Here is a 17391-nt window from a genome sequence, read left to right on the forward strand (position 1 = left end):
ATCTTCTCTACAGAGAGAGTAGAAGAATTGTGATAGCATCATTATTACTTAGCTTGATTTAATAATAATTTTGCATCAGACATTTTGCTCATATTTTACATGTGACATTTCAGCTATTTCTCAGGATTCCAAATACTGTTATTTCCTTCTTAATCAGATGAGGGAACTGAAGCTTAGAGAAAGGCTGTTTTTAAACATAATAATTACTAAGTGTGTAGATGTTGAAAAACTAAACTTTTTCCTTAATTACTATGTGATTACATGCATGAAATTTCAAAATGTTTGAAAGTCTTAATTATGGGCAAAAATACAGCTAAGCATTTGAAATTTTTTTCTGTTTTATTAGAATCCAGGAGTCTGATGAACAAAATAGAAATCCTGTACCACTTGAACTTTAGTTAGCAGCACAGCTAAAATTCTCCTGCTGGTCTCAGTGTAAACACAGGGACTGGCCGGCAGCCTTTGCAAAAGCAAACTCAGGAGGCAGCTATTGCATGAAAAAACACAAAGTGAGGCAAGGGTCTGAGCAAAAGCTGAGATCTGTGAACTGTGTTATGAGAACTGTGTTCTGGTTGTGTAGCCAGGTAAAAATTATGAAACATTTTAATACTCTCTGGTTGTAGTTTCCAAACAGATAGCAGATAAAGAAGATATTTAATGAACTCATATATAACCATCCTCGGATTCAACCATTACCAGTAAAACATGCTTATTTTTTTTGTAGGATCAAGTCAAATTCTTAGCGTCATCACATTATACCACTAAAATTATTCATTTTTTTTTCAAATTATGTGACTTTATTTTGTAAAAACAATATGATTATCATAATCCAATAAAATCAAACACATTTAATACTGAATTCATGTTAGAATTTCCCATATTATCTAAAAAATATTTCTTTATATTTAGCAGGTTTAAATCAGAAAACAGTGAAACTATATACCTTCATTTTTTGTACTAGTCTCTATTTTTGAACCTTATAATTCTAAATAATTTTGAAAGTATTAAAAGTAATAGTTGACTTCCTTTAGTATTAACATCTTACTGAATTGTACAGCAATGATCAAACCAAGAAATTAACTTTGGTCCTAATATTATCAACGAACCTATTGGTAAAACTCAGATTTCACCAATTATTACACTATTGCCTTTTCTTTTCTTCAAAGATCCAATCCAGAATGACTTGTTGCATATGGTGTATATTTTTCTCTTTAATATCATTGAGTTAATGAAAAAAACAAGCAAATAATTGATGGATAGCGTGTTCTACATTCTGAACTTAACTTGCTATTTCCTCTGGGTGTTATCCAATGTGTGCCTCTGTCCATTGTCCTAAGAATTGCAAGAAATAATTTCATTTAATTCAAGCTCATCATTCTTGACACAAATACTTGAATAGTGATGTTGTATCACATCAGGAAACACTGCTTTGTTTTCTTTGTTTTGTTGAGACAAGGCCTCTCTATGCAGTTCAGGCTGGACTTGAACTCACTCTGTAGCACATGCTTGCCTCACTCAAAATCTGCCTGCCTCAGCTTATCAAGTGCTGGGATTACAGGTGTGCACCACTGCCTCTAGCTTGGAAACATATGTTTTGTCCCATTTCAGTGATCTGTAGAGATTGGAAAATGCAAGTGGGTGCAGCCCAGTTGTTGTATTATGAATTTCTCTAAATTGTTTTATTATGGTCTTAATATTCATTGATAATTATTGTCTGAATCATTTATTTCACTTGGGGTTCAAAAATGGTACTGATTTATTTATTTTATTGTTTCTTTTAATATTTTCTTTAGCTTTATCTGATGTATCTGAGTTCCTTTTAATCTCACCCAATGTTTAAATTCTAGCTAAAAACAGTAGATGACTCATTTATTTATTTACATAGCCATGTGCTTTAAAAATTGAGTTCTTACTATAACCTAATTAATTTTTAAAACTTAGAGCCCTAGCGAAAAACACAACAATAAAAAAAGTATTTCCATCAACATTTATTGTTTTTTTTTTTATTTTTGGTGCTGGGGATCGAACTCGGGTCCTTGCGCTTGCACAGCAGGCATCGAAACCACTGAGCTAAATCCCCGGCCCCCATTTATTGTTTCTTTTAAAGCTTATTATCTAGAACTACACTTTAAAGAAAATTTATCCTTGGGCCGGGGATTTAGCTCAGTGGTTCTGCCACCTGATTCGCAAGTGCAAGGTCCCGAGTTTGATCCCTGGTACCAAAAAAAAAAAAAAAAAAGAAAGAAGAAAGAAAAAAAAGAAAAGAATTTATCCTTAACAACTAGAATTACTTAGTTACCTTGAAGTTTAATTTTTTCTATTTAATTGCCAACTTTTAGAGAAAGAGGTTGGTGCTCTAGCTACCTCCACTGTAAATGAGAAATTTGATCTGATTTTGTATCTGTGTATATGTTTTTAATCATAATGGGCTCCTGAATTTTATACATTCAGTTTTTCTTTTTAATTTCACTCATTATTATTTTTTAAGCTCAAATTCCTCACTTTCTATTCTAGCTGAATCAAGCTGGTTACTGTGCTCTTTGCACACAATCCTATTAGACATAGACTCTTCTTGTTTTACAGCACTAGTTATGAATGTCTCATCTTGTGCATTTCTTGCCCCAGGTCTTTAATGAGCCAATTCTTCAAAGGTCTAACTTTCTTTTGTTTTTTTTGTTTTTGATTTTGTAAAAATTGCTTTGACAGATCATAGCCTGGGCACAAAATGAAAACATGACACTGTTGCCTTGAAGTGCATTGTTTTCTTGGGAAGTTTAGTAGGCAATTGACTTTTGGAAAATAATCTAACACAAAGATTTAGAGATTGGGAAGATTTTTAAAAAATATTTTCATTGTATCCTTTCAAAGCTAAGCTATCCACAAATCACTTTCTGTATAGTATTTTAAACAACATGCTATTAGTTGTGGTTTACACGTTCCTTGGGATGGCTTGTTAATTTAAATAAAGCAACCTATCTCAAAAACTTATAATGATTGAATGGAAATGCTATTACCAACACCTTTTCCAAAAAGTAACAAAGAATATACACATATTTAAAAGATCAGTGTGCCTCTCCCTGACTCAAGCTGTGCCAAAGAATCCAGTAATGCTACTCTCTTGTTTCTGGACTCACAATATTTCAGCATGCCATTGTTACTATTCACAACTTACAGTAACCTCATTAAAATGAATGATGTTCTCCACACAAAACATTAAAAATTAGGTAGCAATGTAATATTTTTCTAACTCAAATAATTAGTTTTAGAGTATATCTGCAGATGTTTACAAATGAACCTGAACAGATTTTCAAACATCAGGGTGAAGTAAATCTTATGTACATGATCACTGACATTTTTTGATATGTAAAATTAAAACTACAATGCTAAAGGGGGGATTCATAATGCTTTTATTTTTGACCTTTGTGCTTCTTATTTATCTGGAAGCACGGGGGCATTTCAGCCTGCTTTAACTGACCCAGGATGACATTTATATACATTTTATTCTTTTACTCTCACTGACAAAATGTCATAACAGTGTGTCAAATACTAGAAGAATTAGATAAAAGAAAATCCATCCATTCATTATTATGAAGAAAATAGATATATTTCCATTTGCCTTTGATTCATTGACAAAATGAACTGAAACGAGCTTAGCTAATATATTATGCAGCTGTATCTGAATATTTTACTGTCATAACGGAAACTACATTATATTGGAAGGAGGGAAGAATTAGATTCCAAGAGTTGTAGTCTAATTGATATAAGTAGATTGATCATTATTTTAGTTAGAATGATGATACTTTTATATACGTTAAATTGCTACAATTATTAAAAGAAATATATTTTCTAAAAGCAAAATGTACACAAAAATGTTGGATAAAATCTAGTGTAGGAGACAGAAACAAAGTTTGTGATATTAGAATTACAAATGATTTTCAGCTTAAGAAGTATTTGAACAGTTGAATCTTTATGTAAAATTTGGCATTTGATATTTTATTAAAATAAAAGTATAATTATGAGTTGATATTGTATAATATATAGTATATATTATTCAACATACTGCTAATGTATGTATTTTTATAATAGAATATCACTGTTATGGAGTATAGATTATAATATCCATTTTATTTCTTGTTTTTTTCTTTTGTGGTACAGGGGATCAAAGGCAAGGCCTTCACAGGCTATACAACATTCTAGCACTGAGCTATACCCCCTGCCAATAATATCCACTTTTGTACTCCTGGGATCTTATCAGATGTTTCTAATACTTTATATTACAAAATAATGTTAACAAGATACTAACATACATGGTGTATAAAGTCATGTTGCATATGCAACATTGAGTTGACTTTTTACTGTTTACTAGTATAAATTAATATTTTTATATGAATAACAATGGCAAGAAAAAGACAATGGTAAAAGAGGGGGCAATATTGATAAAAATTTAGAACATAGAAGAGTATTTAAATAAAGAAGAAAAAGAAAAAAAAGGACCAGTGTAAAGAGGACTGAGGTACATGTACATCCTTTCTTTAATATTTAATCAGTGAGCAAAGTTCAGCAATAACTTATGGTTTGTTTATTCAATTTTTAATTTTCTCAGCCAACAAATGTTTTCCATATATCTACCATGTAACTAAGACAAATATTCTAATGTCTATATATCTTGTATAATTTCCTGTCTCTTACCTCTCTGACATCATGAATCCTTGAGTACACTGATTCTTTGTCATTTACTGTCCCTTTCAATTATATAATTTATGTAATGCAAGCTCAGTTTATATATTTCTTTCTCTTAAGTAGTATCCCTGATCTCACCCACTTTGCCCACTATTGATTGGTTTTCTTTTCTGTTACCTAAAATTTTACACATACATTCTTGTATGTATAAATTAATATCTTGTGTTTTTGTGTGATATTTGCTTATCTATTATCTTCTATAGAAGACAGTGATCTCCATGCAGTGAAGGGTCTTATGCCATTTAGAAACTATTGGAAAAGGCACAGATGAGTAATGTCTTAGTTATTTTTCTCATTGCTAAGACAAAATACCTGACACCCAAAGTTAAAGGATGAAAGGTTTTTTTAGATCCGTTCACAGAGGTTTTAGTTTATAGTTGGTTGCTGTGACAGAGGTGAAATGGCAGAGGGGCATCACGGAGGAGATGGTGGGTAGAAGACAGAAAAGTAATGAAGAAGCAAGCCCAAGTGGTGAATGATTACCCTCTTTTTGTCCCTTATATTTCATTTGGTCTGTCTGTCCTTATGGTGTGTAGTGCTCATACCCAAGATAGGGCACACTTAATCCTACCAAGAACTATGTCAAACCAATCAGTGAACTAATTTAATAATCACACACCCTTGATCCCATCACACACTCTAGATTCAGCCATTTCTGAAAAGCCCCACCTATGACTGTTGCAGAAATCTCGGAAAGAAATACACAGAGACACAGAATTCGGATAAAATAGTAAAATTTCCTCTCGCGAGTGGACAGGAATGCCAGAAACCAGTCTGGTCTGTATCCTCGGACCCCTTTGTGCAGCATTTCCCTTTTTATATCCTTTTTGGCCATTATCTCATCCCTAGTGGTCTTTGATATGTAAATACAATTCCAGTTCCTATTTACAAGTCACAGACACAAGATAGGCCATATGCATTGTAAATTCGCCCTGGCATGGTAACTTTGTTAGGTTAATGAAGTTACTGGTTAGAGTCAGATAATCCTCACCTTAAACAAGGAGTTACAGGAAAAGCAAATCTTAAAAGAACACATTACTTATTTTGCTTCTATAACTACCTTAATATTCAGTTATCTATTAAGTTATCTAAAACTTTTCCCTATCATGACTGCATGAGGCTTTGAGGGGACATCTAGATACAAGCTATAGGAATGTGTAAAAATATTCATAAAGAACAGTTCAGAGACATAGCATTTTGGTCAACTACAGATTTTTGTCAGAATTACTTACCTGGGCAACTGAAAATTTATGGATTAAAGTATTAAAAGAATTTTAAATTCTAAACTGATTTCCTTTTTGTTTATATAAAGTCAATTTTAGTGAAGATAGTCAGTTGAAGAATAGTTCACAGAGTTTTACTAATTTAGTTTAATGTGGGAATAACCTTAGATAATTTATTGTGAATTATCTTTAAAATTTTCTTTCAGATATAACATTAAAACTAATTTTATATTCAAGCAGAATAAACATATAAGATACTTTAAATCACCACTTTTCAGACACAAGAATACCCTGAAAACCAAGGTGCTGAGAAAGAATATTTTGAGTTTGGACAGAGACTCTAACTTCAAAATGCTGTGCTGTGAACAGGCTGCACAGCCAATCCTGTTATGCATATTTACACCAGCCATTTTATTTTTTGAATAGAGCTACTTGCTACTTGCTTGTGTGGCCTTTTACACTGTGAATTAACTATATATAATTTAATAAAGCTTCAAAATTGATAAACTTTCATATATTTGTAGTTAGTGATCAAGAACAACTTCCATGATATGGTGGCTTCCAGGCAATGTGCAGAGGTTTCTTTTCAAACACAAGTCAAAATGTGTGTCTCTGTATTCCTTAATGTGACTGTTTAGTGGAGCATCCAAGGATTCTAATTCCTTTTTTCATTAGTACAATCTGTTCTTTAAGAAGACGAGGGTTTGCGTTGAGGAGTCTGCTGTGATTCTGATGGGCTTTCCTTTGTATGTAATTTGTTTCTTTTCTCTAACTGTTTGTAGAATTTTGTTTTTCTCTTGGGTTTCTGGAATCTTAACTATTATATGCCTATGTGTAGATCTTTTTTTTGATCACAGCTAGTTGGAGTTCTATGTGCCTCACTTATCTGTATGTCAAGTTCTTTTCCCCTGCTTGGGAAGTTTTCTGCCATCACTTCTGTGAACACCTTTTTTGATGTCGTCTGCACTCTCTCCTGTTTCTTCATTGACTCTGATCAATCTTATGTTATTCTTCTTTGGATCATCTAGCAGCTGCTGGATTGATTTCTCGTGGTCCCTTACTATTTTAATGAAATTTTTCTTTTCCTAGTCACTAATTCCAGTCTCATCTTCTATATCTGAAATTCTGTCCTCACATTGGCTCATTCTACTGTGTAAACTTTCAATGGAGTTTTTAATCTCCTGGAAATCTGTTTGCATCTGTTTTATGGATTCCATTTGTTTCCTATGTTGGGATTCCATCATGTTCCTCAGCTCCTGTATTTGTTTAACTGTGTCCGCTCTAATTTATTAATCGTGTCTTGCACTATGGGCACAATCTCTGCTGTTATAGCTTCTACCATGAACAGCTGTAGAATTTAGTCCAATACTTTTTCTGCAACTACTGATAGGATAATATGGCTTTTTCCTTTCCTCTGTTAAAATGATGACTTATGGGGGTGGATCTTCCAATGCTGAACCAACACTGCCATCCCTATAATAAAACCACTTAGTACATACTGCCAGATCTGACTTCTAATAGTTTGTTTTGTTAAACAAATTTTTATCTATGTTCATACTTTTCTATTATCTTTGTCCAGTTTTAGTATTAGCACAATGTTAATTTCCTAAAATGAGGGGAGAAGTGTTCCTTCTTCTTTTCTCTGCTTTAAATGTTTGATATAATTTATCAGTTAAAATGTATATGAGCCTGCTGTTTTTATATAGGTAGGTTATCAGGCTAGGAATATACTCTCTTTAATAAGTGGTATTCAAATTTTATATTTCTTTCAGTGTCAGGTTCATTAATTTGTCTTCCAAGGTGCTTCATAGAAGTTGTCAAATTTATTTTACAAAAGATTTTTGTAATGTGCTTTCTATATCCTTTTAAATTTTGTAAAATCTGTGGTAATGTCCTCTAAATCGTGATATTGTAATTTAAAGAAATATATAATGGATATTGTGTAATAGGAAGAAAAGGTCTAAAGGAGTAGGGGAAGTGGGAGGGGTAGGGGAAAGGAAGGAAGGGAAAAGAAAAAATATGAGAAAAGAAAAAAATGGAAACAAAGTCTTTGTATATAGGGAAGGTGGAGGGGTGAAGATAAGAACCAAGACATGTCATGTACAAGTACAAGATCCCAACAATGGATGTAATTGTATTTTATACCTAAAATGTACCAATAAACTTAATGAAAAAAAACCAAAAACAACAAAAACAAAAACAAAGAAGACTGAGTACTTCTTGCCAACCCAAGCCTTACTTATTCCAGCTTAATAAGTTTAATAAGTTTACTTTCATTTTCCATTCTTTTTGTCTTGTTTTGTTTTGGTACTGGAGATCGAACTTGGGTCCTTGTGCTTGCGCACCAGGCGGCAAAACCACTGAGCTAAATCCCCGGCCTCATTTTCCATTCTGATAGGATAACATAGCATATCTCTTAATTAATTCATGTCCTCTCTCATAAACTGAGAAAATCTAATTTCTACAGTCAAAATATTGAATTTATAAGCTATTCTTTTGGGATTCTTAATTTCTTGGTGCATAATAGTTGTATTGTTTTTATGTTTTATTTTTATCAAAGAAATGCTTGAAGGGCTCCCTCATTCCTTTTCACAGGGATGTTGGTAATCAACAACCCCCATTGTGTGGCTTCATGCTGTAACACAGACATTTCTTCTAAGATTTCTAAAAGTGATACTTTTCCTAAACCACTCTAATAAATGTTCTACTAAATAGGGTGCTTCAGATAATGAAATTGTTTCTCTTTGACAAGTATAAACAGACCAGTGCTCCCATCTGGAGATGATTCCTGGTTCTTGAAGCATAATTTACAACAGTCTTTAAACCTCTAGGAGTCTCAGGGTAGGGATATTTGGAGGACACATGATCAAGAGTTCAAAGTTAACAAATTTAAGATGGACTTATACAGACATATTTTGTAAATGTTAAGAAATTTTTCAATTTTCATTAAACATGTGTGTTTAAAGATTTCATTCTTTACTAAGCTTTTCTATTTTAGGTCTTCCAGTCTATTGTTTTCTAATCTAGTGTGTCTTATTAGACATAATAAATTTAAACACATTTAACGGTCATATAATTCATTGTATGCATAATAAATCATTTTGTTTTTCCAATATGTCTTAATAATTTTAAGGACTAGATTCTGGAAACAGCAATACATTTTCTGTAACTAACTCAGATTTTATTAGAAACACACAGATTCTGTCAGATGTCTGTTCATGTCTTAAGTTCACAAACAACCATTTTTGACTGAATTTCTCTGCTTGAATACCTTCATTTTAAATGGGTGACAAATTTGGCATTTGTATTATAGTGATGCTAAAATTAATCCTTGGAAGACTATCAGTCAGACTAACTTGCTTATTCTAAAAAAAATCACTATCACATCTTATCTGTTATTATTTATATTTTAAAATTACAAAGTGCAGTTTTCATAATATTGGTTTCAATGATAAGAACCTTCATACTATGTTTTCATAGATGTTAGAAGTTTCCAATATCTTGCTACAGCTTCCAATAAAATGAGCCCTGTCTTCCTCCAACAGGCAAGGTTAGTCCAGGCACATACTTCTATATAACTTATTTTACACAACATTAACTCTGAAGGAAAATAACTTTAAAAATACTCAATAGTGACATCTTTCCACTCACCCTACCATCTTGATTCTATTACTTGCCTCTTTGGTGAATTAGAGGTTGAAAATAGTTGATGAGACCTCAGGATGGGTGTGCCAAGAACTGAAACCCCAATATTATTTTTAAATGACAGTAGGGAAAGAGACAGATGGCTTTTTCCTTCACATATTCTAATATCAACCAAACTGTTCATTAGACTAAGAGGTAACTCATGAAGTTCTCTAAACTTGTTTAGAGAATTAAATTCATCAGGATAATTTAGCCATGATCTCAATTCTCTTTATTTTAAATGCAAGCATATAGATTGGATTTATATTATCTAGTCATTGGCTTTGTGTTGCCACTTCATGTTGTTACTGTTGTTATCATCATTAAATCAAATTGTGTCTTGAAAAGTTGAAATAAGTAAGGCTGGCACATGTACAGGAGGTAACTGGCCCTATGCCTCAGTTTCGCTCTTTGTTTTGACGCAAGCTAAAATTTCAGTATATGTTTCCTAACATATGCTAAAGTTAAATTGGCTTCTCCAACTAAAATTAGCATAGATTTCATTAATTTCACTACTCAGGCAATAAGTTCACTTATAGTTTTTGTCTCATCAGAGCTTATTAAAGTAATAATCTGTGTTCCTTTTGTTCTCATTTTGTTGGATAAGTAGCTGTGAATTTTGCTTGTATTTCAACAGATTCTTATTGATTATAAGTAGGTGAATGACTTTTACTAAAACTATATTCTAAACATCACCATAGGATTATGAATATCTGTTTGTCCAGAAAGGAGCCTTAGAAGAGCAATTGGATCAAGATGCATATCACATACGTTGTTTCAAACTTAATGCATTTAATGTGATTAGTTGGCTGAGAACCAGCCAGTGCTCTGTCAGCAGATTGAGAGCAAAACTAAGAGGCTATAATTAATGAAATTAATGCCAGATATAGAAACTTGAGACTTGAGGTGACACTTCAGTCATAACATTTCCTTTGAGTTTGCAGAATGGAGAGGCAGTTTAGTTGGAAGTCATTGTTCTTACCTTAATGGCACATGAAGGGGACGGTTATTTTTCTCATGCTCATGGCTGCTAAGACTGTTGGCAGGCATGATACTGCAACACTGTCAGATAAATATGAACAGAAAATTCAGAAAATAAAAAGGGTATGATTTAATTTGCTGTTTTTATTTTCCTTTTCTTAGAAGACATACAAGTAAAATTCCAGAGCATGTCCAACATCATCATTCTAAAAATAAGGAATTGTTGGTGGTTAGTCTTCCTTACCATCTAAATTCAGTTTGTTGTCAAATCCTGCTAAGTTTTCTTTCTAAATATCTTTTTGATCTCTCTCCATAGCCATTTGTTTAGACATTGTCTGTTACTACACCTTTATACCTGGTCTACTTTCTTCCTTGTGATCTGATCAGATATTTTCTCCACAGATCAGCCCATGTGATCTCTGCAAAATACTATCAGACTGTGTCACAATCTTTGATAAAACACATAAATTACTCCCTAAGGAATGGAGTAACATTTTTTAAGGTGATAAGTACAATTTCTCTTCTATACAAACACCAACTATTCCTTATCTCTTTCAGGTCTCTCATTATTTAAAGAAAATGGAAAAAATAACCTTGTAATATGGAAATAGTTTCATATATGACAACGGTAGTGTCTGAAAATAAATAAAATAATAAGAATAATGATAACCACCAATATTTATTGAGTATCCCTTAAAAGAGAAAGGAGATTATAAAAAAAAAGAGGCTTTAAGTCAGGATAAATGAACAGGTCCTGCTGTTGAAGGCTGCGATAGGGAGTAGATTGCAGAGGGAGAGTAAGATACCAGCTTAAGAACTGGGTCTATTTGGCCATTGTTAGGGATGAAATGCATGATGAAGTGAAATTAAAAATGCATGTGAAAGGTGTACAGAATATGTATTCTTCTTCCAAAGTTCATAAGAAAGTTCATTAAGAAAGTTAATAAATATTAAAGAAGTTAATAAATATTAAAACAGTACCATCATGATTACGGAAAATACCTTCCATTGCATGTGCAATCCACTTCAGCGAGATTTGCTTTGATTCATTATAACATTGCAGGAGCAAAATTTGAGAATGGAAAGAGATATGGAATTATGATCAAAAAGTTTGGAAGTGATACATGCTAGACAGTTACTGAAGCTTGAACTTTATAAATATGTTAAATCTACCTGTGGTAAGTTAAAATTTTAAATGTTTATGTTTCTCTTGAAAATATCTGTGTAATTTCTCTTGATTTAATGGTGATGGAGTCATTTCTTAGCCAAGATTCTTGCATATTCTCACAAAACTACTAGACTTCGTTCTTGTATGATATTTATAGCAAATTCTACTTCTTTCAGCATTCATAGAATATTTTATATACTTAAATTAATGTATGCAGGTAGATTAAGAAAACAATGTATATTATTTAAGGGAAGAAGAAAATTAACTAGAACATGATAATAACTTATAAATGACTACGAGTTTTCAGAATCAGAGAGAATTGAGTATTTGAAATAAAGCTAATGGCTTCAAATTATAGAGGGGATTTTAAAATAAAGAATAGTTACATAATTTAATTTTGTGGAAACTTTGATAGTGGACTAGTGGAAATTAGCTTAGAAGACAGAAAATGTGCTTTCTCTCCTCCACTGACTTTGTGGAGCAGGATGTTGTGGACATACAAATTTAAAAACAACAAAATAAAAGGTTTGACTATTATACAAGTTCTTGTTTGTTTTTTAATAACAAGTTGTGAAAAGGTTTTAAAATTATATTTATTTTTATTTTTAATTAAATATTTTTAAATGATACATAAATGCAGATAATTAGATAATTATGGTACTATGTGATATTTTGATATATATGCTTGGATTGCATATTTAAATCAAGTTAAACATATCTATCTATCTCCAGAAACATTTATCATTTCTTCATGAAGAAAGCAGTCACTTCCTTCTAGCTTAAAATATATAGTAATTACCATTTTCTATAGTTACCCTACTATCTAATTGCACATCAGAACTTATTACTCTTGTCTAACTGAAACTTAGAATCCATTGACAAACCTTTCTCCATGCCTCCTTTGCTCTCTGTTCTCCAGCCTATGGTGACCACCATTCTACTCTTAACATATATGAAATCAATGATTTAGATTCCACATATGAGTGAGACCATGTGGTACATGTCTTTCTACTCTTGGTTTATTACATTTAATATAATGATCTCTAGGGCCACACATGTTGTCATATATAACACAATTTCATCCTTTTATGACTAAATAGTGTCCCACTGTGTATGTATATCACATTTTCTTTATTCATCAGTTAATAAACAATTAGATTCTTTCTATTTCTTGGCTATTGTGAATAGGGCTGCAGTAAAAACCCTTTCATTATGGCTTCATGAATTGAAGTAATCATAATTTTAAGACAAGAGTTAGTGGTTAAGTTTTAATTTAAATACCTTTTAAACACTTATCATTGCATGTAGTCCCACTTTTTAATGTGACGTCATTTTAGATAAGGGCTCTACAGAATAACTCAAAGGGAAGAAGTAAAGTGGTTCCACTACTTCTGAGTTGAATGAACTTTAACAAATCATTTAATTTTTTTACATATAGGTTCATTTTCATATTTTAGACATTTTAAATTCTTTCTTGTTTTTTATATAACAATTTTAGGTTCATAGCAAACTTACACCGGAGGTAAGATTCCTTAGAAATTCCCCTACTCTGCCCTGGCCTCCATCATCAATATTCATCATCAGGGTTGTACATCTGTCAGTGATACATACTGAATAATGATACATACTTATTGACTGAAGAAAATAGTTTACATCAGGGTTCATGATTTGGGTCACACATTCTGAAATTTGATAAATGTATGATATGTTGTATCCTCTATTGGAATGCAATACAGAAGAATTTCACTGCCCTAAAACTTTCCAGTGTCCTACCTATTCTTCCCTCCCTGCCCTAACCCTTGGCACTCATTGATCTTTTTACTGTCTCCATAGTTGGATTTCCCAGAATATTATTTAATTGAAATACTATAGTGTGTAGCCTTCCAGACTGGTTTCTTTTAATTAATAATATGCATTTAGGGTTCCTCCATGTCTTTTTGAGGATTTATATCTCACTTCTTTTTATCACTGACTCCATAGTGAAAGTGTCACAGTTTATTTATCTGTTTACTTCTTAAAGGTCTTACTGGCTTTCAAATTTGGGCAATTATGAATAAAGCACTCCTGTGCAGATTTTTATGTGGACCTAAAATTTCAATTTATTTGTGGAAATATCAGGCAGTATTATTGCTGGATAGTAGAGTAAGAGAATGTTTGCTTTGATAAGAAATGGGCTGTCTGTTTTCCAGAGTGGGTATATCATTTTTGTGTCCCCTTTACCCAGCAACAAATGAAAATTCCTGTTTCTCCAGTAGCATTTGTTGTTGTCAATGTTTTGAATGTTAACCATTTTAAAAAAGAGTCTCTTGGTATCTTGTTGCATTCATTTGCAGTTTCCTGATGACATATGATATTGAACAATTTTTTTACAATCTTTCTTTCTTTATATATATATCTCTTTTGGTGAGGTGTCTGTTCAGATCTTTTGTTAATTTTCTTATATATAGTTTTTCACATGAAAATGAAGATAATGATGTCATAGAAATTCTGAAAACAAAATTAATCATTTAAAGTTTTTAGCATAGAATCTATCATATGAAGTTTTGAGTAGAATCTATGCAGTAAATATTGGATGGTATTATTATAATTATCTATGTTGCTCTATAATAACATATTTGAAACAAAACTCACTTCTTTCCACCTTGTCAACCAGCTTGTCTTCTCATCTTTTAATATCAGTAATTGCAACATTCTTCTTTTTTATTTGGCTTAAAGTAGTTTTACAATTATTTATTAATCCTTTACAAATTTCTGTCATTTTATCTAACTTTCAGTTTAACATTTGACAAATAAATACATAGATTATTAGCAACATCAGAAAAAATGGATAATTACATCAACATATATAAGAGGATTTAATCATGGACAATATATGTAATTTTTTCAAGTTAATCGTAACATTACCTTGTTGTCTTCTGAGATTTTTATTAAACAGAGAAAAATATTACTTAAAGTAACTACATGGCATTAGGTTATTTTTAGATTCTTTGTTTTGTTCTTTGTTCAAAAAGTAATATATTTAAGGATGAACACCATTAGTTAAAAATATATTAAAACTGTAAAGATATACAAGAAAAGAAAGGAAGGATACAATTGAAACAAAGCTTTGTAAATAAGGATGGGAAGAGAAGTTGAAGGGAGGGGAAGGGAATAGGAAAAAAGGAAGAATCAAGAATAAACTTAGGACATGTGAATATATATATTTTAGAAAAAGAACTACTTATTGTAAAATACATTCGGTGAAAATATTCACCTTGGAATGTTTCTGCAAATATATATAATGTCTGCCTGAAAAAAGAAAATTAAAAGTTCCAGTGTGCTTCTTAAAATAAAAAAAAGAATGTAGCTCCTGATTCAGAATGGCCCCAAAATAATACCAGAATTGTGGATATCTATGGTCACAAAATTGACTTTTTTTAACCAATTACTATTTTTATCTAATGTGTTTTAAGTGGAGAGTTGGCCAGAGCACTTAATGTCCAATATTCCAGATGGATCAACCTATTTCAATTCACTGCTTTTTTCTGTTTTTGTTTTTTAAGACTTGGATACGCTATTTTGCAAAATTAACAAGTTTGGATATTAGACAGCTTTATTTATTGTATATCTTAGCATAACTTATATGATGCAGGTAATTCTGTTCATAAATGCCAAAATATTTTGTAAAGGGCCAGGGCTGGGGATTTATCTCATTGATTCTGCCACCTGCCTCACAAGTACAAGGTCCCAAGTTGAATCTCCAGTACCAAAAAGAAAAAAAAAAAAAAAAAGAAAAAAGAAAAGATAAATATGATTAAAATTTCCCCAAAATGTCACCAGACCATTTGAGAATTTTTCTTCTAGACACTGAATCTCTATATTAAAAGAATGGCCGTGGGTAGATCATTTTTCACTTTGTAATCTGGGAGAAAATCTGGGCGAATTTAGGAATTGTGCTACATTTCAGGATAAACTTACAGAGTTTGGTTATTATTTCCTTTCGGAAAATATCATTTTTAAACAAGTCACTATGTAAATAAAAAATGTTTCATATACCATTTGCCTCATCATTATTATACCTTTGACTTTTTAAAGTGATTTTCTATATTAACATAAAATTAAGAAAAATTACAATAATAGCTATAAAATCTAAGGAGATACAAAGCTATGTACTCAAGGAAAACTTTTAATAGTTTGACCTTAAATACTGGTTTATATCATAGGAAAAAGTTAAATTCCTTTATAAAACTTGCATAGAAATGTTAAAACCAATTATTCATTTTTCTTTAAAAAATTTATATGTTAAAATATCAGATATTTATGATTATTACTATTATGAAACATTTTTAATGACCAAAATAAAAGTCACTCAGAAATAGTTCCCATAAAATTATAGAGAATATACTTTTCATTTAGGCTGTATAAATAGCATAACAACAAAATTAGAATCCAAATTCTCTGACCTTTTACTGCAAAGCACAGAGCCAGAACAACTGCTGAATTGCAAATATTTATTCAAGCTCTGTTCTAAGCCTGCAAGCAAACAACATGTATTTGAGTTTCTGCCAAGGGGATGTTAAAAAATAGCTATAGTTTGTGATTGAAGAAGTTGTGGCAGTCTATATAAAAAGTAAGAGTCATAAGTTAGGATACGAACAAGTTTTAAACTGTCAGACAAAAATGGCTATTCAGTGTTTTATAAGGTGATCAATGCTAGTTGCATGAAGGATAGAAATTTCACCAAAATGGTAGACTCAACAGAGGTCAAATGACCAATTGCAACAAAGTTTCCCATTAATTGTTCTGTGGTTTAGTGGATACATCCAGATAAATCTAACCTCTTAGTAATTGTCTCTAGAGATACTCCTGTCAGTATTTAGTTTCACAAAGGTTAAAAACAAAACTAATTGGTTATTTAATGATAACAAATATGTGTTCTCTGTTCGGGAGTTTTCCATAATTTATATAGTATTAAATGTAAGTTATTTTAACATTCATGTTACTTCACCAGTAAATATAAGAAGCTCTTAGTATAGATGTTTTAAAGTCACTTTTGAGTTCATGAGTTAAACTAATTAATCCATTATAATCTAGAGATGGAGATGTAGCTCAGGGGCACATGAAGCATGCATGAAGCCGTGTGTTTGATTCCTAGCACCCTAAGGCAGAAAAAAAATATCATCATCCATAAAGCATAGAAATTAACCTAGGTTGACATAGTGGAAGTATCTATTACCTTAATAATTTATTCCCTTACGATTTTGTTATAGGGATGGCAAAGTACATTGGTGACCGTTACGTGAGATCTGTACCATACAAAAGTCGACTTCTCCCCCACTAACATTTTTAACTTAATTATTACTCTCCTGTTCCTCCTGCTGTTATCTCCTCAGGAATACACTGAGCATCTACTAGCTAGTACTGTTGGGTGGTACTAGATAGGTAAGTTGAATAAGAACTCCCTCCGAAAGCTAATTCTGATGTGTGATTGAAGCTATAATGAATCAACAGATGGAAGCCGTATTTTAAATTCAGGTGCAGCTAATTATGACTGCATCTACCTTGTCCCTATCCTAGAATATTGTTTTCTCACATTGTGCGTATGAACTACCATTC

General features: G+C 31.8%; 1 protein-coding gene across 1 annotated transcript in view; it reads left to right on the forward strand.

Moving 5' to 3' along the window:
- Positions 1-17391, forward strand: part of Kcnj3 (potassium inwardly rectifying channel subfamily J member 3) — a 149234-nt gene that overhangs the window by 115232 nt on the left and 16611 nt on the right. The window lies entirely within an intron of this gene.

This window comes from Heterocephalus glaber, unplaced genomic scaffold (assembly GCF_053883595.1).
Source record: "Heterocephalus glaber isolate CG9 unplaced genomic scaffold, H.glaber_assembly_v1.0 deba00000347, whole genome shotgun sequence".
Lineage (NCBI taxonomy): Eukaryota > Metazoa > Chordata > Mammalia > Rodentia > Bathyergidae > Heterocephalus > Heterocephalus glaber.